We start from the raw sequence: 24,344 nt of genomic DNA, 5'->3' as shown, positions 1-24,344 counted from the left end.
ATTCTTTTAAGATTTCTTGGATGTCAGAACAAAATTGTAACTTTATGCCCTAAAAAAAGAAAACTGTATAATCTAACAATGTCTTGACTGTTTAAACTTTAGCCCCGTAGATGATTTTATCAAGTCAAAATAAGTTTATACTTTTCTTTTTCTAAGTGACCTCTGAAAACAAGTAAAAAAGCGTTGTAGTCCAGAATATATTTGAGAAGGAGAGAAACGCCAACTTTCCCGCACATGTCTTAGTTTTGCAGAGCCTGGATAGCTCAGTCGGTAGAGCATCAGACTTTTAATCTGAGGGTCCAGGGTTAACACCTTTAACTTTAGCAGCCTAGATGACTTTGTCCAGACAATAAGAAATCATAGTTTCCCCTTCTCTAGGTAAAATTTGAAACTATACATAACAGATCTGTAGCTCAAAATATAAATTATAAGGAGAAAATCATCAATTATCCTGCACATTATTTGTTTTATAGGGCCTGGATAGTTTAGTTGATAGAGCATCACACTTTCAATCTGAGGGTACCTGTGCAAGTGTAAGTTTTTGGAAAAACAACCTATCACTTATCCATGACTAAAACTCTCTTTGAAACTAAGAACTAGTCCATTCTTTTAAGATTTCTTGGATGTCAGAACAAAATTGTAACTTTATGCCCTAAAAAAAGAAAACTGTATAATCTAACAATGTCTTGACTGTTTAAACTTTAGCCCCGTAGATGATTTTATCAAGTCAAAATAAGTTTATACTTTTCTTTTTCTAAGTGACCTCTGAAAACAAGTAAAAAAGCGTTGTAGTCCAGAATATATTTGAGAAGGAGAGAAACGCCAACTTTCCCGCACATGTCTTAGTTTTGCAGAGCCTGGATAGCTCAGTCGGTAGAGCATCAGACTTTTAATCTGAGGGTCCAGGGTTCAAGTCCCTGTTCAGGCGTGTCTCTTGTAGAAAACCAGACTTTTCACTTATTGGTGATTGCAATATTATATACATTTCACGCTGTCAAAATTTCTTGGATATCAGATTAAAGTTGTAACTTTGTGTCTTAAGGAAAGAATTCTGTATGATCTAATGAGGTCTTGAATCCTCAAACTTTAGCAGCCTAGAGGATTTCATTAAGACAAGATGAAATTATACTTTTCCCTTCTGAAAAGTAGAATTTGAAAGCGTATACAGTATAACAGCGCTATAGCTCAAAATATAAGTGAGGACAATTTCATTGATTTTCTTGCATATTTTTGTGTTTTATAGAGCCTGGATAGTTTAGTTGGTAGAGCATCACACTTTTAATCTGAGGGTGCCTGTCCAGGCATGAGTCTTTTGAAAAAACAATCTATCACTTATCTATGACTGAAACCCTCTTTGAAACTAAGACAAGTTCCATGCTCTCAAAATTTCTTGGATATCAACTTAAAAAGTTAGCTTTATGTTTTAAGAAAATTAATCTGTATAATCTAACAAATAACTTAACACCTTTAACTTTAGCAGCCTAGATGACTTTGTCCAGACAATAAGAAATCATAGTTTCCCCTTCTCTAGGTAAAATTTGAAACTATACATAACAGATCTGTAGCTCAAAATATAAATTATAAGGAGAAAATCATCAATTATCCTGCACATTATTTGTTTTATAGGGCCTGGATAGTTTAGTTGATAGAGCATCACACTTTCAATCTGAGGGTACCTGTGCAAGTGTAAGTTTTTTGAAAAACAACCTATCACTTATCCATGACTAAAACTCTCTTTGAAACTAAGAACTAGTCCATTCTTTTAAGATTTCTTGGATGTCAGAACAAAATTGTAACTTTATGCCCTAAAAAAAGAAAACTGTATAATCTAACAATGTCTTGACTGTTTAAACTTTAGCCCCGTAGATGATTTTATCAAGTCAAAATAAGTTTATACTTTTCTTTTTCTAAGTGACCTCTGAAAACAAGTAAAAAAGCGTTGTAGTCCAGAATATATTTGAGAAGGAGAGAAACGCCAACTTTCCCGCACATGTCTTAGTTTTGCAGAGCCTGGATAGCTCAGTCGGTAGAGCATCAGACTTTTAATCTGAGCGTCCAGGGTTAACACCTTTAACTTTAGCAGCCTAGATGACTTTGTCCAGACAATAAGAAATCATAGTTTCCCCTTCTCTAGGTAAAATTTGAAACTATACATAACAGATCTGTAGCTCAAAATATAAATTATAAGGAGAAAATCATCAATTATCCTGCACATTATTTGTTTTATAGGGCCTGGATAGTTTAGTTGATAGAGCATCACACTTTCAATCTGAGGGTACCTGTGCAAGTGTAAGTTTTTTGAAAAACAACCTATCACTTATCCATGACTAAAACTCTCTTTGAAACTAAGAACTAGTCCATTCTTTTAAGATTTCTTGGATGTCAGAACAAAATTGTAACTTTATGCCCTAAAAAAAGAAAACTGTATAATCTAACAATGTCTTGACTGTTTAAACTTTAGCCCCGTAGATGATTTTATCAAGTCAAAATAAGTTTATACTTTTCTTTTTCTAAGTGACCTCTGAAAACAAGTAAAAAAGCGTTGTAGTCCAGAATATATTTGAGAAGGAGAGAAACGCCAACTTTCCCGCACATGTCTTAGTTTTGCAGAGCCTGGATAGCTCAGTCGGTAGAGCATCAGACTTTTAATCTGAGGGTCCAGGGTTCAAGTCCCTGTTCAGGCGTGTCTCTTGTAGAAAACCAGACTTTTCACTTATTGGTGATTGCAATATTATATACATTTCACGCTGTCAAAATTTCTTGGATATCAGATTAAAGTTGTAACTTTGTGTCTTAAGGAAAGAATTCTGTATGATCTAATGAGGTCTTGAATCCTCAAACTTTAGCAGCCTAGAGGATTTCATTAAGACAAGATGAAATTATACTTTTCCCTTCTGAAAAGTAGAATTTGAAAGCGTATACAGTATAACAGCGCTATAGCTCAAAATATAAGTGAGGACAATTTCATTGATTTTCTTGCATATTTTTGTGTTTTATAGAGCCTGGATAGTTTAGTTGGTAGAGCATCACACTTTTAATCTGAGGGTGCCTGTCCAGGCATGAGTCTTTTGAAAAAACAATCTATCACTTATCTATGACTGAAACCCTCTTTGAAACTAAGACAAGTTCCATGCTCTCAAAATTTCTTGGATATCAACTTAAAAAGTTAGCTTTATGTTTTAAGAAAATTAATCTGTATAATCTAACAAATAACTTAACACCTTTAACTTTAGCAGCCTAGATGACTTTGTCCAGACAATAAGAAATCATAGTTTCCCCTTCTCTAGGTAAAATTTGAAACTATACATAACAGATCTGTAGCTCAAAATATAAATTATAAGGAGAAAATCATCAATTATCCTGCACATTATTTGTTTTATAGGGCCTGGATAGTTTAGTTGATAGAGCATCACACTTTCAATCTGAGGGTACCTGTGCAAGTGTAAGTTTTTTGAAAAACAACCTATCACTTATCCATGACTAAAACTCTCTTTGAAACTAAGAACTAGTCCATTCTTTTAAGATTTCTTGGATGTCAGAACAAAATTGTAACTTTATGCCCTAAAAAAAGAAAACTGTATAATCTAACAATGTCTTGACTGTTTAAACTTTAGCCCCGTAGATGATTTTATCAAGTCAAAATAAGTTTATACTTTTCTTTTTCTAAGTGACCTCTGAAAACAAGTAAAAAAGCGTTGTAGTCCAGAATATATTTGAGAAGGAGAGAAACGCCAACTTTCCCGCACATGTCTTAGTTTTGCAGAGCCTGGATAGCTCAGTCGGTAGAGCATCAGACTTTTAATCTGAGGGTCCAGGGTTAACACCTTTAACTTTAGCAGCCTAGATGACTTTGTCCAGACAATAAGAAATCATAGTTTCCCCTTCTCTAGGTAAAATTTGAAACTATACATAACAGATCTGTAGCTCAAAATATAAATTATAAGGAGAAAATCATCAATTATCCTGCACATTATTTGTTTTATAGGGCCTGGATAGTTTAGTTGATAGAGCATCACACTTTCAATCTGAGGGTACCTGTGCAAGTGTAAGTTTTTTGAAAAACAACCTATCACTTATCCATGACTAAAACTCTCTTTGAAACTAAGAACTAGTCCATTCTTTTAAGATTTCTTGGATGTCAGAACAAAATTGTAACTTTATGCCCTAAAAAAAGAAAACTGTATAATCTAACAATGTCTTGACTGTTTAAACTTTAGCCCCGTAGATGATTTTATCAAGTCAAAATAAGTTTATACTTTTCTTTTTCTAAGTGACCTCTGAAAACAAGTAAAAAAGCGTTGTAGTCCAGAATATATTTGAGAAGGAGAGAAACGCCAACTTTCCCGCACATGTCTTAGTTTTGCAGAGCCTGGATAGCTCAGTCGGTAGAGCATCAGACTTTTAATCTGAGGGTCCAGGGTTCAAGTCCCTGTTCAGGCGTGTCTCTTGTAGAAAACCAGACTTTTCACTTATTGGTGATTGCAATATTATATACATTTCACGCTGTCAAAATTTCTTGGATATCAGATTAAAGTTGTAACTTTGTGTCTTAAGGAAAGAATTCTGTATGATCTAATGAGGTCTTGAATCCTCAAACTTTAGCAGCCTAGAGGATTTCATTAAGACAAGATGAAATTATACTTTTCCCTTCTGAAAAGTAGAATTTGAAAGCGTATACAGTATAACAGCGCTATAGCTCAAAATATAAGTGAGGACAATTTCATTGATTTTCTTGCATATTTTTGTGTTTTATAGAGCCTGGATAGTTTAGTTGGTAGAGCATCACACTTTTAATCTGAGGGTGCCTGTCCAGGCATGAGTCTTTTGAAAAAACAATCTATCACTTATCTATGACTGAAACCCTCTTTGAAACTAAGACAAGTTCCATGCTCTCAAAATTTCTTGGATATCAACTTAAAAAGTTAGCTTTATGTTTTAAGAAAATTAATCTGTATAATCTAACAAATAACTTAACACCTTTAACTTTAGCAGCCTAGATGACTTTGTCCAGACAATAAGAAATCATAGTTTCCCCTTCTCTAGGTAAAATTTGAAACTATACATAACAGATCTGTAGCTCAAAATATAAATTATAAGGAGAAAATCATCAATTATCCTGCACATTATTTGTTTTATAGGGCCTGGATAGTTTAGTTGATAGAGCATCACACTTTCAATCTGAGGGTACCTGTGCAAGTGTAAGTTTTTTGAAAAACAACCTATCACTTATCCATGACTAAAACTCTCTTTGAAACTAAGAACTAGTCCATTCTTTTAAGATTTCTTGGATGTCAGAACAAAATTGTAACTTTATGCCCTAAAAAAAGAAAACTGTATAATCTAACAATGTCTTGACTGTTTAAACTTTAGCCCCGTAGATGATTTTATCAAGTCAAAATAAGTTTATACTTTTCTTTTTCTAAGTGACCTCTGAAAACAAGTAAAAAAGCGTTGTAGTCCAGAATATATTTGAGAAGGAGAGAAACGCCAACTTTCCCGCACATGTCTTAGTTTTGCAGAGCCTGGATAGCTCAGTCGGTAGAGCATCAGACTTTTAATCTGAGGGTCCAGGGTTAACACCTTTAACTTTAGCAGCCTAGATGACTTTGTCCAGACAATAAGAAATCATAGTTTCCCCTTCTCTAGGTAAAATTTGAAACTATACATAACAGATCTGTAGCTCAAAATATAAATTATAAGGAGAAAATCATCAATTATCCTGCACATTATTTGTTTTATAGGGCCTGGATAGTTTAGTTGATAGAGCATCACACTTTCAATCTGAGGGTACCTGTGCAAGTGTAAGTTTTTTGAAAAACAACCTATCACTTATCCATGACTAAAACTCTCTTTGAAACTAAGAACTAGTCCATTCTTTTAAGATTTCTTGGATGTCAGAACAAAATTGTAACTTTATGCCCTAAAAAAAGAAAACTGTATAATCTAACAATGTCTTGACTGTTTAAACTTTAGCCCCGTAGATGATTTTATCAAGTCAAAATAAGTTTATACTTTTCTTTTTCTAAGTGACCTCTGAAAACAAGTAAAAAAGCGTTGTAGTCCAGAATATATTTGAGAAGGAGAGAAACGCCAACTTTCCCGCACATGTCTTAGTTTTGCAGAGCCTGGATAGCTCAGTCGGTAGAGCATCAGACTTTTAATCTGAGGGTCCAGGGTTCAAGTCCCTGTTCAGGCGTGTCTCTTGTAGAAAACCAGACTTTTCACTTATTGGTGATTGCAATATTATATACATTTCACGCTGTCAAAATTTCTTGGATATCAGATTAAAGTTGTAACTTTGAGTCTTAACCCCTTAAGGACGCAGCCTAGTTTGGGCCTTAAGGCTCAGAGCCCATTTTTCAAATCTGACATATTTCACTTTATGTGGTAATAACGTCGGAATGCTTAAACCTATCCAAGCGATTCTGAGATTGTTTTCTCGTGACACTTTGGGCTTCATGTTCGTGGTAAAATTTGGTCGATATATTCAGTGTTTATTGGTGAAAAATTGCAAAATTTAGAGAAAATTTTGAAAAAATTGCATTTTTCAGAATTTAAATGCATCTGCTTGTAAAACAGACGGTTATACCACCCAAAATAGTTACTAGTTCACATTTCCCATATGTCTACTTTAGATTGGCATCGTTTTTTTAACATTCTTTTATTTTTCTTGGACGTTACAAGGCTTAGAACATAAACAGCAATTTCTCATATTTTTAAGAAAATTTCAAAAGCCTTTTTTTTAAGGTACCTCTTGAGTTCTGAAGTGGCTTTGAGGGGCCTATGTATTAGAAACCCCCATAAAACACCCCATTTTAAAAACTAGACCCCTCAAAGTATTCAAAACAGCATTTAGAAAGTTTTTTAACCCTTCAGGCATTTCACAGGAATTAAAGCAATGTGGAGGTGAAATTTGCAAATTTCATTTTTCTTGCTGAATTTCAATATTATTCCATTTTTTTCTGTAACACAGAAGATTTTACCAGAGAAATACTACTAAATATGTATTGTCCAGATTCTGCAGTTTTTAGAAATGTCCCACATGTGGCTCTAGTGCGCTCGTGGAATAAAACACAAGCCTCAGAAACAAAGGAGCACCTAGTGCATTTTGAGGCCTCTTTTTTATTAGAATATATTTTAGGCAGCATGCCAGGTTTGAAGAGGTGTTGAGGTATGAAAGCAATGGAAACCCACCAGAAGTGACCCCATTTTGGAAACTAGACCCCTCAAGGAATTCATTTATGGTTGTTGTTATCATTTTGACCACACCGTTTTTTCACAGCACCTATTTGAATTGGGCTGTGAATTAAAAAAATGATATTTTTTTCCATTAAGATGTAATTTTTGTTCAAAATTTCTTATTTTCACAAAGAATAAAACACCCCATTTTGTTGCCCAATTTGTCCTGAGTGCGGCAATACCCCATTTGTGGTGATAAACTGATGTTTGGGCCCATGGCAGGACTCAGAAGGAAAGGACCACCATTTGGCCTACTGGAGCTTTTCTTGTGCTAAGTCATGTATGCAGAAGCCCCTGAGGTACCAGTACAGTTAAAACCCCCGAGAAGTGACCCCATTTTAAAAACTACACCCCTTAAGACATTCATCTAGTGGTGTAGTGAGCATTTTGACCCCACAGTTATTGTGTAAAAGGTAATGCGCAGCAGATGGTGCAAAGTGAGATTTGCAATTTCCTATGCATATATGCCATTTCAGTGTCTGATATATTGTGCCCAGCATGTGCCACTGGAGACATACACCCCATAAATTGTAATGTGGGTTCTCCCGGGTACGGCAATACCCTACATGTGGCTGTTATTAGCTGCCTGGGCACACGACAGGGCTCAGAAGGGAAGGACCACCATTTAGCCTACTGGAGCTTTTCTGGTGCTAAGTCATGTAGGCAGAACCCCTGAGGTACCAGTACAGTTGAAACCCCCGAGAAGTGACCCCATTTTAAAAACTACACCCCTTAAGACATTCATCTAGTGGTGTAGTGAGCATTTTGACCCCACAGTTATTGTGTAAAAGGTAATGCGCAGCAGATGGTGCAAAGTGAGATTTGCAATTTCCTATGCATATATGCCATTTCAGTGTCTGATATATTGTGCCCAGCATGTGCCACTGGAGACATACACCCCATAAATTGTAATGTGGGTTCTCCCGGGTACGGCAATACCCTACATGTGGCTGTTATTAGCTGCCTGGGCACACGACAGGGCTCAGAAGGGAAGGACCACCATTTAGCCTACTGGAGCTTTTCTGGTGCTAAGTCATGTAGGCAGAACCCCTGAGGTACCAGTACAGTTGAAACCCCCGAGAAGTGACCCCATTTTAAAAACTACACCCCTTAAGACATTCATCTAGTGGTGTAGTGAGCATTTTGACCCCACAGTTATTGTGTAAAAGGTAATGCGCAGCAGATGGTGCAAAGTGAGATTTGCAATTTCCTATGCATATATGCCATTTCAGTGTCTGATATATTGTGCCCAGCATGTGCCACTGGAGACATACACCCCATAAATTGTAATGTGGGTTCTCCCGGGTACGGCAATACCCTACATGTGGCTGTTATTAGCTGCCTGGGCACACGACAGGGCTCAGAAGGGAAGGACCACCATTTGGCCTACTGGAGCTTTTCTGGTGCTAAGTCATGTAGGCAGAACCCCTGAGGTACCAGTACAGTTGAAACCCCCGAGAAGTGACCCCATTTTAAAAACTACACCCCTTAAGACATTCATCTAGTGGTGTAGTGAGCATTTTGACCCCACAGTTATTGTGTAAAAGGTAATGCGCAGCAGATGGTGCAAAGTGAGATTTGCAATTTCCTATGCATATATGCCATTTCAGTGTCTGATATATTGTGCCCAGCATGTGCCACTGGAGACATACACCCCATAAATTGTAATGTGGGTTCTCCCGGGTACGGCAATACCCTACATGTGGCTGTTATTAGCTGCCTGGGCACACGACAGGGCTCAGAAGGGAAGGACCACCATTTGGCCTACTGGAGCTTTTCTGGTGCTAAGTCATGTAGGCAGAACCCCTGAGGTACCAGTACAGTTGAAACCCCCGAGAAGTGACCCCATTTTAAAAACTACACCCCTTAAGACATTCATCTAGTGGTGTAGTGAGCATTTTGACCCCACAGTTATTGTGTAAAAGGTAATGCGCAGCAGATGGTGCAAAGTGAGATTTGCAATTTCCTATGCATATATGCCATTTCAGTGTCTGATATATTGTGCCCAGCATGTGCCACTGGAGACATACACCCCATAAATTGTAATGTGGGTTCTCCCGGGTACGGCAATACCCTACATGTGGCTGTTATTAGCTGCCTGGGCACACGACAGGGCTCAGAAGGGAAGGACCACCATTTAGCCTACTGGAGCTTTTCTGGTGCTAAGTCATGTAGGCAGAACCCCTGAGGTACCAGTACAGTTGAAACCCCCGAGAAGTGACCCCATTTTAAAAACTACACCCCTTAAGACATTCATCTAGTGGTGTAGTGAGCATTTTGACCCCACAGTTATTGTGTAAAAGGTAATGCGCAGCAGATGGTGCAAAGTGAGATTTGCAATTTCCTATGCATATATGCCATTTCAGTGTCTGATATATTGTGCCCAGCATGTGCCACTGGAGACATACACCCCATAAATTGTAATGTGGGTTCTCCCGGGTACGGCAATACCCTACATGTGGCTGTTATTAGCTGCCTGGGCACACGACAGGGCTCAGAAGGGAAGGACCACCATTTGGCCTACTGGAGCTTTTCTGGTGCTAAGTCATGTAGGCAGAACCCCTGAGGTACCAGTACAGTTGAAACCCCCGAGAAGTGACCCCATTTTAAAAACTACACCCCTTAAGACATTCATCTAGTGGTGTAGTGAGCATTTTGACCCCACAGTTATTGTGTAAAAGGTAATGCGCAGCAGATGGTGCAAAGTGAGATTTGCAATTTCCTATGCATATATGCCATTTCAGTGTCTGATATATTGTGCCCAGCATGTGCCACTGGAGACATACACCCCATAAATTGTAATGTGGGTTCTCCCGGGTACGGCAATACCCTACATGTGGCTGTTATTAGCTGCCTGGGCACACGACAGGGCTCAGAAGGGAAGGACCACCATTTGGCCTACTGGAGCTTTTCTGGTGCTAAGTCATGTAGGCAGAACCCCTGAGGTACCAGTACAGTTGAAACCCCCGAGAAGTGACCCCATTTTAAAAACTACACCCCTTAAGACATTCATCTAGTGGTGTAGTGAGCATTTTGACCCCACAGTTATTGTGTAAAAGGTAATGCGCAGCAGATGGTGCAAAGTGAGATTTGCAATTTCCTATGCATATATGCCATTTCAGTGTCTGATATATTGTGCCCAGCATGTGCCACTGGAGACATACACCCCATAAATTGTAATGTGGGTTCTCCCGGGTACGGCAATACCCTACATGTGGCTGTTATTAGCTGCCTGGGCACACGACAGGGCTCAGAAGGGAAGGACCACCATTTGGCCTACTGGAGCTTTTCTGGTGCTAAGTCATGTAGGCAGAACCCCTGAGGTACCAGTACAGTTGAAACCCCCGAGAAGTGACCCCATTTTAAAAACTACACCCCTTAAGACATTCATCTAGTGGTGTAGTGAGCATTTTGACCCCACAGTTATTGTGTAAAAGGTAATGCGCAGCAGATGGTGCAAAGTGAGATTTGCAATTTCCTATGCATATATGCCATTTCAGTGTCTGATATATTGTGCCCAGCATGTGCCACTGGAGACATACACCCCATAAATTGTAATGTGGGTTCTCCCGGGTACGGCAATACCCTACATGTGGCTGTTATTAGCTGCCTGGGCACACGACAGGGCTCAGAAGGGAAGGACCACCATTTAGCCTACTGGAGCTTTTCTGGTGCTAAGTCATGTAGGCAGAACCCCTGAGGTACCAGTACAGTTGAAACCCCCGAGAAGTGACCCCATTTTAAAAACTACACCCCTTAAGACATTCATCTAGTGGTGTAGTGAGCATTTTGACCCCACAGTTATTGTGTAAAAGGTAATGCGCAGCAGATGGTGCAAAGTGAGATTTGCAATTTCCTATGCATATATGCCATTTCAGTGTCTGATATATTGTGCCCAGCATGTGCCACTGGAGACATACACCCCATAAATTGTAATGTGGGTTCTCCCGGGTACGGCAATACCCTACATGTGGCTGTTATTAGCTGCCTGGGCACACGACAGGGCTCAGAAGGGAAGGACCACCATTTGGCCTACTGGAGCTTTTCTGGTGCTAAGTCATGTAGGCAGAACCCCTGAGGTACCAGTACAGTTGAAACCCCCGAGAAGTGACCTCATTTTAAAAACTACACCCCTTAAGACATTCATCTAGTGGTGTAGTGAGCATTTTGACCCCACAGTTATTGTGTAAAAGGTAATGCGCAGCAGATGGTGCAAAGTGAGATTTGCAATTTCCTATGCATATATGCCATTTCAGTGTCTGATATATTGTGCCCAGCATGTGCCACTGGAGACATACACCCCATAAATTGTAATGTGGGTTCTCCCGGGTACGGCAATACCCTACATGTGGCTGTTATTAGCTGCCTGGGCACACGACAGGGCTCAGAAGGGAAGGACCACCATTTGGCCTACTGGAGCTTTTCTGGTGCTAAGTCATGTAGGCAGAACCCCTGAGGTACCAGTACAGTTGAAACCCCCGAGAAGTGACCCCATTTTAAAAACTACACCCCTTAAGACATTCATCTAGTGGTGTAGTGAGCATTTTGACCCCACAGTTATTGTGTAAAAGGTAATGCGCAGCAGATGGTGCAAAGTGAGATTTGCAATTTCCTATGCATATATGCCATTTCAGTGTCTGATATATTGTGCCCAGCATGTGCCACTGGAGACATACACCCCATAAATTGTAATGTGGGTTCTCCCGGGTACGGCAATACCCTACATGTGGCTGTTATTAGCTGCCTGGGCACACGACAGGGCTCAGAAGGGAAGGACCACCATTTGGCCTACTGGAGCTTTTCTGGTGCTAAGTCATGTAGGCAGAACCCCTGAGGTACCAGTACAGTTGAAACCCCCGAGAAGTGACCCCATTTTAAAAACTACACCCCTTAAGACATTCATCTAGTGGTGTAGTGAGCATTTTGACCCCACAGTTATTGTGTAAAAGGTAATGCGCAGCAGATGGTGCAAAGTGAGATTTGCAATTTCCTATGCATATATGCCATTTCAGTGTCTGATATATTGTGCCCAGCATGTGCCACTGGAGACATACACCCCATAAATTGTAATGTGGGTTCTCCCGGGTACGGCAATACCCTACATGTGGCTGTTATTAGCTGCCTGGGCACACGACAGGGCTCAGAAGGGAAGGACCACCATTTAGCCTACTGGAGCTTTTCTGGTGCTAAGTCATGTAGGCAGAACCCCTGAGGTACCAGTACAGTTGAAACCCCCGAGAAGTGACCCCATTTTAAAAACTACACCCCTTAAGACATTCATCTAGTGGTGTAGTGAGCATTTTGACCCCACAGTTATTGTGTAAAAGGTAATGCGCAGCAGATGGTGCAAAGTGAGATTTGCAATTTCCTATGCATATATGCCATTTCAGTGTCTGATATATTGTGCCCAGCATGTGCCACTGGAGACATACACCCCATAAATTGTAATGTGGGTTCTCCCGGGTACGGCAATACCCTACATGTGGCTGTTATTAGCTGCCTGGGCACACGACAGGGCTCAGAAGGGAAGGACCACCATTTGGCCTACTGGAGCTTTTCTGGTGCTAAGTCATGTAGGCAGAACCCCTGAGGTACCAGTACAGTTGAAACCCCCGAGAAGTGACCCCATTTTAAAAACTACACCCCTTAAGACATTCATCTAGTGGTGTAGTGAGCATTTTGACCCCACAGTTATTGTGTAAAAGGTAATGCGCAGCAGATGGTGCAAAGTGAGATTTGCAATTTCCTATGCATATATGCCATTTCAGTGTCTGATATATTGTGCCCAGCATGTGCCACTGGAGACATACACCCCATAAATTGTAATGTGGGTTCTCCCGGGTACGGCAATACCCTACATGTGGCTGTTATTAGCTGCCTGGGCACACGACAGGGCTCAGAAGGGAAGGACCACCATTTGGCCTACTGGAGCTTTTCTGGTGCTAAGTCATGTAGGCAGAACCCCTGAGGTACCAGTACAGTTGAAACCCCCGAGAAGTGACCCCATTTTAAAAACTACACCCCTTAAGACATTCATCTAGTGGTGTAGTGAGCATTTTGACCCCACAGTTATTGTGTAAAAGGTAATGCGCAGCAGATGGTGCAAAGTGAGATTTGCAATTTCCTATGCATATATGCCATTTCAGTGTCTGATATATTGTGCCCAGCATGTGCCACTGGAGACATACACCCCATAAATTGTAATGTGGGTTCTCCCGGGTACGGCAATACCCTACATGTGGCTGTTATTAGCTGCCTGGGCACACGACAGGGCTCAGAAGGGAAGGACCACCATTTGGCCTACTGGAGCTTTTCTGGTGCTAAGTCATGTAGGCAGAACCCCTGAGGTACCAGTACAGTTGAAACCCCCGAGAAGTGACCCCATTTTAAAAACTACACCCCTTAAGACATTCATCTAGTGGTGTAGTGAGCATTTTGACCCCACAGTTATTGTGTAAAAGGTAATGCGCAGCAGATGGTGCAAAGTGAGATTTGCAATTTCCTATGCATATATGCCATTTCAGTGTCTGATATATTGTGCCCAGCATGTGCCACTGGAGACATACACCCCATAAATTGTAATGTGGGTTCTCCCGGGTACGGCAATACCCTACATGTGGCTGTTATTAGCTGCCTGGGCACACGACAGGGCTCAGAAGGGAAGGACCACCATTTAGCCTACTGGAGCTTTTCTGGTGCTAAGTCATGTAGGCAGAACCCCTGAGGTACCAGTACAGTTGAAACCCCCGAGAAGTGACCCCATTTTAAAAACTACACCCCTTAAGACATTCATCTAGTGGTGTAGTGAGCATTTTGACCCCACAGTTATTGTGTAAAAGGTAATGCGCAGCAGATGGTGCAAAGTGAGATTTGCAATTTCCTATGCATATATGCCATTTCAGTGTCTGATATATTGTGCCCAGCATGTGCCACTGGAGACATACACCCCATAAATTGTAATGTGGGTTCTCCCGGGTACGGCAATACCCTACATGTGGCTGTTATTAGCTGCCTGGGCACACGACAGGGCTCAGAAGGGAAGGACCACCATTTGGCCTACTGGAGCTTTTCTGGTGCTAAGTCATGTAGGCAGAACCCCTGAGGTACCAGTACAGTTGAAACCCCCGAGAAGTGACCCCATTTTAAAAACTACACCCCTTAAGACATTCATCTAGTGGTGTAGTGAGCATTTTGACCCCACAGTTATTGTGTAAAAGGTAATGCGCAGCAGATGGTGCAAAGTGAGATTTGCAATTTCCTATGCATATATGCCATTTCAGTGTCTGATATATTGTGCCCAGCATGTGCCACTGGAGACATACACCCCATAAATTGTAATGTGGGTTCTCCCGGGTACGGCAATACCCTACATGTGGCTGTTATTAGCTGCCTGGGCACACGACAGGGCTCAGAAGGGAAGGACCACCATTTGGCCTACTGGAGCTTTTCTGGTGCTAAGTCATGTAGGCAGAACCCCTGAGGTACCAGTACAGTTGAAACCCCCGAGAAGTGACCCCATTTTAAAAACTACACCCCTTAAGACATTCATCTAGTGGTGTAGTGAGCATTTTGACCCCACAGTTATTGTGTAAAAGGTAATGCGCAGCAGATGGTGCAAAGTGAGATTTGCAATTTCCTATGCATATATGCCATTTCAGTGTCTGATATATTGTGCCCAGCATGTGCCACTGGAGACATACACCCCATAAATTGTAATGTGGGTTCTCCCGGGTACGGCAATACCCTACATGTGGCTGTTATTAGCTGCCTGGGCACACGACAGGGCTCAGAAGGGAAGGACCACCATTTGGCCTACTGGAGCTTTTCTGGTGCTAAGTCATGTAGGCAGAACCCCTGAGGTACCAGTACAGTTGAAACCCCCGAGAAGTGACCCCATTTTAAAAACTACACCCCTTAAGACATTCATCTAGTGGTGTAGTGAGCATTTTGACCCCACAGTTATTGTGTAAAAGGTAATGCGCAGCAGATGGTGCAAAGTGAGATTTGCAATTTCCTATGCATATATGCCATTTCAGTGTCTGATATATTGTGCCCAGCATGTGCCACTGGAGACATACACCCCATAAATTGTAATGTGGGTTCTCCCGGGTACGGCAATACCCTACATGTGGCTGTTATTAGCTGCCTGGGCACACGACAGGGCTCAGAAGGGAAGGACCACCATTTAGCCTACTGGAGCTTTTCTGGTGCTAAGTCATGTAGGCAGAACCCCTGAGGTACCAGTACAGTTGAAACCCCCGAGAAGTGACCCCATTTTAAAAACTACACCCCTTAAGACATTCATCTAGTGGTGTAGTGAGCATTTTGACCCCACAGTTATTGTGTAAAAGGTAATGCGCAGCAGATGGTGCAAAGTGAGATTTGCAATTTCCTATGCATATATGCCATTTCAGTGTCTGATATATTGTGCCCAGCATGTGCCACTGGAGACATACACCCCATAAATTGTAATGTGGGTTCTCCCGGGTACGGCAATACCCTACATGTGGCTGTTATTAGCTGCCTGGGCACACGACAGGGCTCAGAAGGGAAGGACCACCATTTAGCCTACTGGAGCTTTTCTGGTGCTAAGTCATGTAGGCAGAACCCCTGAGGTACCAGTACAGTTGAAACCCCCGAGAAGTGACCCCATTTTAAAAACTACACCCCTTAAGACATTCATCTAGAGTGTAGTGAGCATTTTGACCCAACAGTTATTGTGTAAAAGGTAATGCGGAGTAGATGGTGCAAAGTGAGATTTGCAATTTCCTATACATATATGCCATTTCAGTGTCCGATATATTGTGCCCAGCATGTGCCACCGGAGACATACACCCCATAAATTGTAATGTGGGTTCTCCCGGGTACGGCAATACCCTACATGTGGCTGTTATTTGCTGCTTGGGCACATGGCAGGGCTCAAAAGGGAAAGATGAGGGGGATAAGCTGTGCGGAGTGCATCAGGGTAAATTAAAAATCAATGGATGTATGGTAAATTTTAAAACAATCTTTCATACAGAGCCCTGGTTTTTCGGGACACGTGTCGCATTGGTATGTTGTGTCCTTCCTTATCCCCCTCTTATAGCACACTTTGCACCTCTTTTGACTTTTTCCCTTCTTGCCAGTTTGGGGAACTTCTCCTGGAAAGTGTTGCCCTGGTACGATGCGTGTGGCCTCGCTTCCAGAAGTACTGGGTGCCCCTCCTTCCTGGTCGCCAAAAATTAGGTTCTTTATAACCACCTCTTGAAATTCCAGGAAAGTTCCCCTCTGGCCTGCACATCGACGTAGCACGTACGCATTGTACAATGCCATCTGTATGATGTGCACGGCCAGCTTCTTATACCACACCCTCGATTTCCGCGTAGCGCTGTAGGGCTTCAGGACTTGATCTGACAAGTCCACCCCTCCCATGTACCTATTGTAGTCCAGGATGCAATCTGGTTTGGGGGTCTCTGTACTGGTACCTCGTACAGGTACATGGGTACTGGTGTGGCCATGTATTGTTGTCAATACAAGGACATCTCTCTTGTCCTTGTACTTGACACACAATATGTTGCTACTAGAATGTGCCCTGCTCTCACCCCTTCTGAGTGTTTGCCCAAGCAGTGTTTTAGGGAGGCCTCTAAGATTTTTTCTAGCAGTGCCGCATGCCGCAGTCCTTCTGGAAGCGAGGCACTTGAAGAGCGGGACGCTGGTATAAAAATTATCCAGGTAGAGGTGGTAACCCTGGTCCAGCAGTGGGTGCACCAAATCCCACACAATTTTTGCGTTAATTCCCAGTAAGGGGGGGCATTCTGGGGGCTGAATACTGCTGTCCTTCCCTTCATATATCCTGAATTTATATGTATACCCTGATGCACTCTCGCACAGCTTATACAACTTCACGCCATACCTTGCCCTCTTACTTGGCAGGTATTGGCGGAATTGAAGCCTCCCTTTAAAATGTACCAGGGACTCATCAATGGAAATACACTTCTCGGGGGTGTATGCTTGGGCAAACCGGGCACTGAAATGGTCTAATAGGGGTCTCAGTTTATATAAACGGTCAAAACTGGGGTCATCTCGGGGTGGGCACTGCTCATTATCGGCATAATGTAGGAAGCGAAGTATTGCCTCATAACGCATCCTGGACATGGCCATACGGTACATCGGGGTGTGGTATAGGATGTCCGTGCTCCAGTAGGTCCTAATGGATGGCTTTTTTAGAAGCCCCATGTTCAAGAGCAGTCCCCAGAACTTGCCCAACTCTGCTGCGTTTACAGGAGTCCACCTCTGGGATTGGGCATAAAATGAGTTGGGGTTCTTGGTGATATACTGTTGGGCATATAAATTAGTCTGGGTGACCATTAGCTCTATAAAGTTATCAGTGAAGAAGAACTTGAAAAAGTCCATCTCACTGAACCCTGCCGTGTTAAATTTGATGCCTGGGCTGCCCGTGTACTCAGGGATTTGGGGTTCATAATGGTCTGGTGTGGGTGTCCAAATGGGGTCACTTCGCTCAGGGGTATCACTTGTTGTGGGGTCACTTCTCTCAGGGATTTCTACTATGGTGGTGGTCCTGGGGCGTCTCCTAGGGGGTCCCTCCTCTTCATCGCTGGATGAGGAGGTAGACAAATAAAATACTGTATCGCCATCCGACGAGTCTGTGTCGGAGGCCAGAAATGCATACGCCTCTTCAGCAGTAAATGTCCGTTGGGACATGCTTGTTGTGCGAAGACAAAATTTATATACTGCAAAAAAATAAATCCCTAACTGGGAGCAATAGGATAGCACAACTAGCACAAATGTGTGTTTTGTTTTTAGAGAGCAAGTGGACTTCCCTGACACTAAAGCTAACTAGGGCGAGGGTTCCTAACACTAAACCTAACTAAATTTTATGTGGACTTCCCTAACGCTAAACCTAACTACGGCGACGATTCCCTGACACTAAACCTATCTAGATTATTTCAAGCTTCCCTGACACTAAACCTAACTACGGTGACGGGTGCCTGACACTAAACCTATCTAATTATTCCGAGCTTCCCTGACGCTAAACCTAACTACGGTGATGGATCCCTAACGCTAAGCCTATCTACGGTGACCGATTCCTGACGCTAAATTCCCTGACACTATACCTAACTACGCTTTTTGACGGTTCCCTGACACTAACTAACCCTAATACTAAACTAACCAGTTAAATTTTCAAAATTGGCTAAACTAACTATTTTTTTTTGTTTCTTTTTTTTCTTTTTATATTTTTTTTTTTGTTTTATGTTTTATATAGAAAAAAATGAAAAAAAAATCCCCAGGGACCAAGAAATGTGGTCCTGAAGACTGAAAAGTGGTCAGTGATAGGAGATCACTGACCCAAAAACGTGGGTAGAACTCAAAGAGGAAGGGAACAGGAGTGGGTAGTGGATGGGGTGGTGGGAAGCAAAAAAAACGTTGTTTTAGAAACTTTTTTTCACTTTTTTTCACTTCTTTTCTCTCTGACTCTCTGCTCACAACCGATCTCAACGCCTCGCTAACTCCAACAGGGCGTTCAGGGCGGTTGCAGCAGGATGTGAGGTCAGAGAGAGGAAGTGACGAGAATGATCGCTGCTATTGGCTAGTTACTCACTGACTAGCCAATAGCGGCGATCGGCGAGGCGGGACCATAGTAAATGGTCCCGGCCCATTATGCTGTGATAGCATGCTGTCAGAAACAGCAGCTATCACAGCTCAGGAACGCCGGGCTCGAGCACTGCTGTGCTGAATGAGACCGATCGCTGCTATTGGCTAGTTACTCACTGACTAGCCAATAGCGGCGATCGGCGAGGCGGGACCATAGTAAATGGTCCCGTCCCATTATGCCGTGATAGCCTGCTGTCAGAAACAGCAGCTATCACAGCGCATGAACGCGCCGGGCGCGCGCACCGCTGTTCTAACTGCAAGACGTACTATTACGGCATGGAGCGCGAACGATAGAGCTGCCATGACGTAATAGTACGTCAAGGAGCGGGAAGGGGTTAAGGAAAGAATTCTGTATGATCTAATGAGGTCTTGAATCCTCAAACTTTAGCAGCCTAGAGGATTTCATTAAGACAAGATGAAATTATACTTTTCCCTTCTGAAAAGTAGAATTTGAAAGCGTATACAGTATAACAGCGCTATAGCTCAAAATATAAGTGAGGACAATTTCATTGATTTTCTTGCATATTTTTGTGTTTTATAGAGCCTGGATAGTTTAGTTGGTAGAGCATCACACTTTTAATCTGAGGGTGCCTGTCCAGGCATGAGTCTTTTGAAAAAACAATCTATCACTTATCTATGACTGAAACCCTCTTTGAAACTAAGACAAGTTCCATGCTCTCAAAATTTCTTGGATATCAACTTAAAAAGTTAGCTTTATGTTTTAAGAAAATTAATCTGTATAATCTAACAAATAACTTAACACCTTAAACTTTAGCAGCCTAGATGACTTTGTCCAGACAATAAGAAATCATAGTTTCCCCTTCTCTAGGTAAAATTTGAAACTATACATAACAGATCTGTAGCTCAAAATATAAATTATAAGGAGAAAATCATCAATTATCCTGCACATTATTTGTTTTATAGGGCCTGGATAGTTTAGTTGATAGAGCATCACACTTTCAATCTGAGGGTACCTGTGCAAGTGTAAGTTTTTTGAAAAACAACCTATCACTTATCCATGACTAAAACTCTCTTTGAAACTAAGAACTAGTCCATTCTTTTAAGATTTCTTGGATGTCAGAACAAAATTGTAACTTTATGCCCTAAAAAAAGAAAACTGTATAATCTAACAATGTCTTGACTGTTTAAACTTTAGCCCCGTAGATGATTTTATCAAGTCAAAATAAGTTTATACTTTTCTTTTTCTAAGTGACCTCTGAAAACAAGTAAAAAAGCGTTGTAGTCCAGAATATATTTGAGAAGGAGAGAAACGCCAACTTTCCCGCACATGTCTTCGTTTTGCAGAGCCTGGATAGCTCAGTCGGTAGAGCATCAGACTTTTAATCTGAGGGTCCAGGGTTCAAGTCCCTGTTCAGGCGTGTCTCTTGTAGAAAACCAGACTTTTCACTTATTGGTGATTGCAATATTATATACATTTCACGCTGTCAAAATTTCTTGGATATCAGATTAAAGTTGTAACTTTGTGTCTTAAGGAAAGAATTCTGTATGATCTAATGAGGTCTTGAATCCTCAAACTTTAGCAGCCTAGAGGATTTCATTAAGACAAGATGAAATTATACTTTTCCCTTCTGAAAAGTAGAATTTGAAAGCGTATACAGTATAACAGCGCTATAGCTCAAAATATAAGTGAGGACAATTTCATTGATTTTCTTGCATATTTTTGTGTTTTATAGAGCCTGGATAGTTTAGTTGGTAGAGCATCACACTTTTAATCTGAGGGTGCCTGTCCAGGCATGAGTCTTTTGAAAAAACAATCTATCACTTATCTATGACTGAAACCCTCTTTGAAACTAAGACAAGTTCCATGCTCTCAAAATTTCTTGGATATCAACTTAAAAAGTTAGCTTTATGTTTTAAGAAAATTAATCTGTATAATCTAACAAATAACTTAACACCTTTAACTTTAGCAGCCTAGATGACTTTGTCCAGACAATAAGAAATCATAGTTTCCCCTTCTCTAGGTAAAATTTGAAACTATACATAACAGATCTGTAGCTCAAAATATAAATTATAAGGAGAAAATCATCAATTATCCTGCACATTATTTGTTTTATAGGGCCTGGATAGTTTAGTTGATAGAGCATCACACTTTCAATCTGAGGGTACCTGTGCAAGTGTAAGTTTTTTGAAAAACAACCTATCACTTATCCATGACTAAAACTCTCTTTGAAACTAAGAACTAGTCCATTCTTTTAAGATTTCTTGGATGTCAGAACAAAATTGTAACTTTATGCCCTAAAAAAAGAAAACTGTATAATCTAACAATGTCTTGACTGCTTAAACTTTAGCCCCGTAGATGATTTTATCAAGTCAAAATAAGTTTATACTTTTCTTTTTCTAAGTGACCTCTGAAAACACGTAAAAAAGCGTTGAAGTCCAGAATATATTTAAGAAGGAGAGAAACGCCAACTTTCCCGCACATGTCTTAGTTTTGCAGAGCCTGGATAGCTCAGTCGGTAGAGCATCAGACTTTTAATCTGAGGGTCCAGGGTTCAAGTTCAGGCGTGTCTCTTGTAGAAAACCAGACTTTTCACTTATTGGTGATTGCAATATTATATACATTTCACGCTGTCAAAATTTCATGGATATCAGATTAAAGTTGTAACTTTGTGTCTTAAGGAAAGAATTCTGTATGATCTAATGAGGTCTTGAATCCTCAAACTTTAGCAGCCTAGAGGATTTCATTAAGACAAGATGAAATTATACTTTTCCCTTCTGAAAAGTAGAATTTGAAAGCGTATACAGTATAACAGCGCTATAGCTCAAAATATAAGTGAGGACAATTTCATCGATTTTCTTGCATATTTTTGTGTTTTATAGAGCCTGGATAGTTTAGTTGGTAGAGCATCACACTTTTAATCTGAGGGTGCCTGTCCAGGCATGAGTCTTTTGAAAAAACAATCTATCACTTATCTATGACTGAAACCCTCTTTGAAACTAAGACAAGTTCCATGCTCTCAAAATTTCTTGGATATCAACTTAAAAAGTTAGTTTTATGTTTTAAGAAAATGAATCTGTATAATCTAACAAATAACTTAACACCTTTAACTTTAGCAGCCTAGATGACTTTGTCCAGACAATAAGAAATCATAGTTTCCCCTTCTCTAGGTAAAATTTGAAACTATACATAACAGATCTGTAGCTCAAAATATAAATTATAAGGAGAAAATCATCAATTATCCTGCACATTATTTGTTTTATAGGGCCTGGATAGTTTAGTTGATAGAGCATCACACTTTCAATCTGAGGGTACCTGTGCAAGTGTAAGTTTTTTGAAAAACAACCTATCACTTATCCATGACTAAAACTCTCTTTGAAACTAAGAACTAGTCCATTCTTTTAAGATTTCTTGGATGTCAGAACAAAATTGTAACTTTATGCCCTAAAAAAAGAAAACTGTATAATCTAACAATGTCTTGACTGTTTAAACTTTAGCCCCGTAGATGATTTTATCAAGTCAAAATAAGTTTATACTTTTCTTTTTCTAAGTGACCTCTGAAAACACGTAAAAAAGCGTTGAAGTCCAGAATATATTTAAGAAGGAGAGAAACGCCAACTTTCCCGCACATGTCTTCGTTTTGCAGAGCCTGGATAGCTCAGTCGGTAGAGCATCAGACTTTTAATCTGAGGGTCCAGGGTTCAAGTCCCTGTTCAGGTGTGTCTCTTGTAGAAAACCAGACTTTTCACTTATTGGTGATTGCAATATTATATACATTTCACGCTGTCAAAATTTCATGGATATCAGATTAAAGTTGTAACTTTGTGTCTTAAGGAAAGAATTCTGTATGATCTAATGAGGTCTTGAAACCTCAAACTTTAGCAGCCTAGAGGATTTCATTAAGACAAGATGAAATTATACTTTTCCCTTCTGAAAAGTAGAATTTGAAAGCGTATACAGTATAACAGCGCTATAGCTCAAAATATAAGTGAGGACAATTTCATCGATTTTCTTGCATATTTTTGTGTTTTATAGAGCCTGGATAGTTTAGTTGGTAGAGCATCACACTTTTAATCTGAGGGTGCCTGTCCAGGCATGAGTCTTTTGAAAAAACAATCTATCACTTATCTATGACTGAAACCCTCTTTGAAACTAAGACAAGTTCCATGCTCTCAAAATTTCTTGGATATCAACTTAAAAAGTTAGCTTTATGTTTTAAGAAAATTAATCTGTATGATCTAACAAATAACTTAACACCTTTAACTTTAGCAGCCTAGATGACTTTGTCCAGACAATAAGAAATCATAGTTTCCCCTTCTCTAGGTAAAATTTGAAACTATACATAACAGATCTGTAGCTCAAAATATAAATTATAAGGAGAAAATCATCAATTATCCTGCACATTATTTGTTTTATAGGGCCTGGATAGTTTAGTTGATAGAGCATCACACTTTCAATCTGAGGGTACCTGTGCAAGTGTAAGTTTTTTGAAAAACAACCTATCACTTATCCATGACTAAAACTCTCTTTGAAACTAAGAACTAGTCCATTCTTTTAAGATTTCTTGGATGTCAGAACAAAATTGTAACTTTATGCCCTAAAAAAAGAAAACTGTATAATCTAACAATGTCTTGACTGCTTAAACTTTAGCCCCGTAGATGATTTTATCAAGTCAAAATAAGTTTATACTTTTCTTTTTCTAAGTGACCTCTGAAAACACGTAAAAAAGCGTTGAAGTCCAGAATATATTTGAGAAGGAGAGAAACGCCAACTTTCCCGCACATGTCTTAGTTTTGCAGAGCCTGGATAGCTCAGTCGGTAGAGCATCAGACTTTTAATCTGAGGGTCCAGGGTTCAAGTCCCTGTTCAGGCGTGTCTCTTGTAGAAAACCAGACTTTTCACTTATTGGTGATTGCAATATTATATACATTTCACGCTGTCAAAATTTCATGGATATCAGATTAAAGTTGTAACTTTGTGTCTTAAGGAAAGAATTCTGTATGATCTAATGAGGTCTTGAATCCTCAAACTTTAGCAGCCTAGAGGATTTCATTAAGACAAGATGAAATTATACTTTTCCCTTCTGAAAAGTAGAATTTGAAAGCGTATACAGTATAACAGCGCTATAGCTCAAAATATAAGTGAGGACAATTTCATCGATTTTCTTGCATATTTTTGTGTTTTATAGAGCCTGGATAGTTTAGTTGGTAGAGCATCACACTTTTAATCTGAGGGTGCCTGTCCAGGCATGAGTCTTTTGAAAAAACAATCTATCACTTATCTATGACTGAAACCCTCTTTGAAACTAAGACAAGTTCCATGCTCTCAAAATTTCTTGGATATCAACTTAAAAAGTTAGCTTTATGTTTTAACAAAATTAATCTGTATAATCTAACAAATAATTTAACACCTTTAACTTTAGCAGCCTAGATGACTTTGTCCAGACAATAAGAAATCATAGTTTCCCCTTCTCTAGGTAAAATTTGAAACTATA

General features: G+C 40.3%; 7 non-coding genes across 7 annotated transcripts; all 7 read left to right on the top strand.

The window, feature by feature from the left end:
• The first annotated feature begins 855 nt into the window (after positions 1–855).
• On the top strand, positions 856–928 carry TRNAK-UUU (transfer RNA lysine (anticodon UUU)). Its single transcript has one exon. It is a non-coding gene; the product is annotated as a tRNA-Lys (tRNA).
• Positions 929–2,611: 1,683 nt separating this feature from the next.
• On the top strand, positions 2,612–2,684 carry TRNAK-UUU (transfer RNA lysine (anticodon UUU)). Its single transcript has one exon. It is a non-coding gene; the product is annotated as a tRNA-Lys (tRNA).
• A 1,683-nt stretch (positions 2,685–4,367) lies between these two features.
• TRNAK-UUU (transfer RNA lysine (anticodon UUU)) lies at positions 4,368–4,440 on the top strand. The gene has a single exon. It is a non-coding gene; the product is annotated as a tRNA-Lys (tRNA).
• Positions 4,441–6,123: 1,683 nt separating this feature from the next.
• TRNAK-UUU (transfer RNA lysine (anticodon UUU)) lies at positions 6,124–6,196 on the top strand. The gene has a single exon. It is a non-coding gene; the product is annotated as a tRNA-Lys (tRNA).
• Positions 6,197–20,197: 14,001 nt separating this feature from the next.
• Positions 20,198–20,270, top strand: TRNAK-UUU (transfer RNA lysine (anticodon UUU)). The gene has a single exon. It is a non-coding gene; the product is annotated as a tRNA-Lys (tRNA).
• A 2,227-nt stretch (positions 20,271–22,497) lies between these two features.
• Positions 22,498–22,570, top strand: TRNAK-UUU (transfer RNA lysine (anticodon UUU)). The gene has a single exon. It is a non-coding gene; the product is annotated as a tRNA-Lys (tRNA).
• Positions 22,571–23,650: 1,080 nt separating this feature from the next.
• On the top strand, positions 23,651–23,723 carry TRNAK-UUU (transfer RNA lysine (anticodon UUU)). Its single transcript has one exon. It is a non-coding gene; the product is annotated as a tRNA-Lys (tRNA).
• The last annotated feature ends 621 nt before the right edge of the window (positions 23,724–24,344 follow it).

Source organism: Rhinoderma darwinii, chromosome 1 (genome assembly GCF_050947455.1).
Source record: "Rhinoderma darwinii isolate aRhiDar2 chromosome 1, aRhiDar2.hap1, whole genome shotgun sequence".
In the NCBI taxonomy this organism is placed as follows: Eukaryota; Metazoa; Chordata; class Amphibia; order Anura; family Rhinodermatidae; genus Rhinoderma; species Rhinoderma darwinii.
The sequence above is the reverse complement of the archived record's forward strand: the minus strand, read 5'-3'. Positions and strand labels throughout refer to the sequence as shown.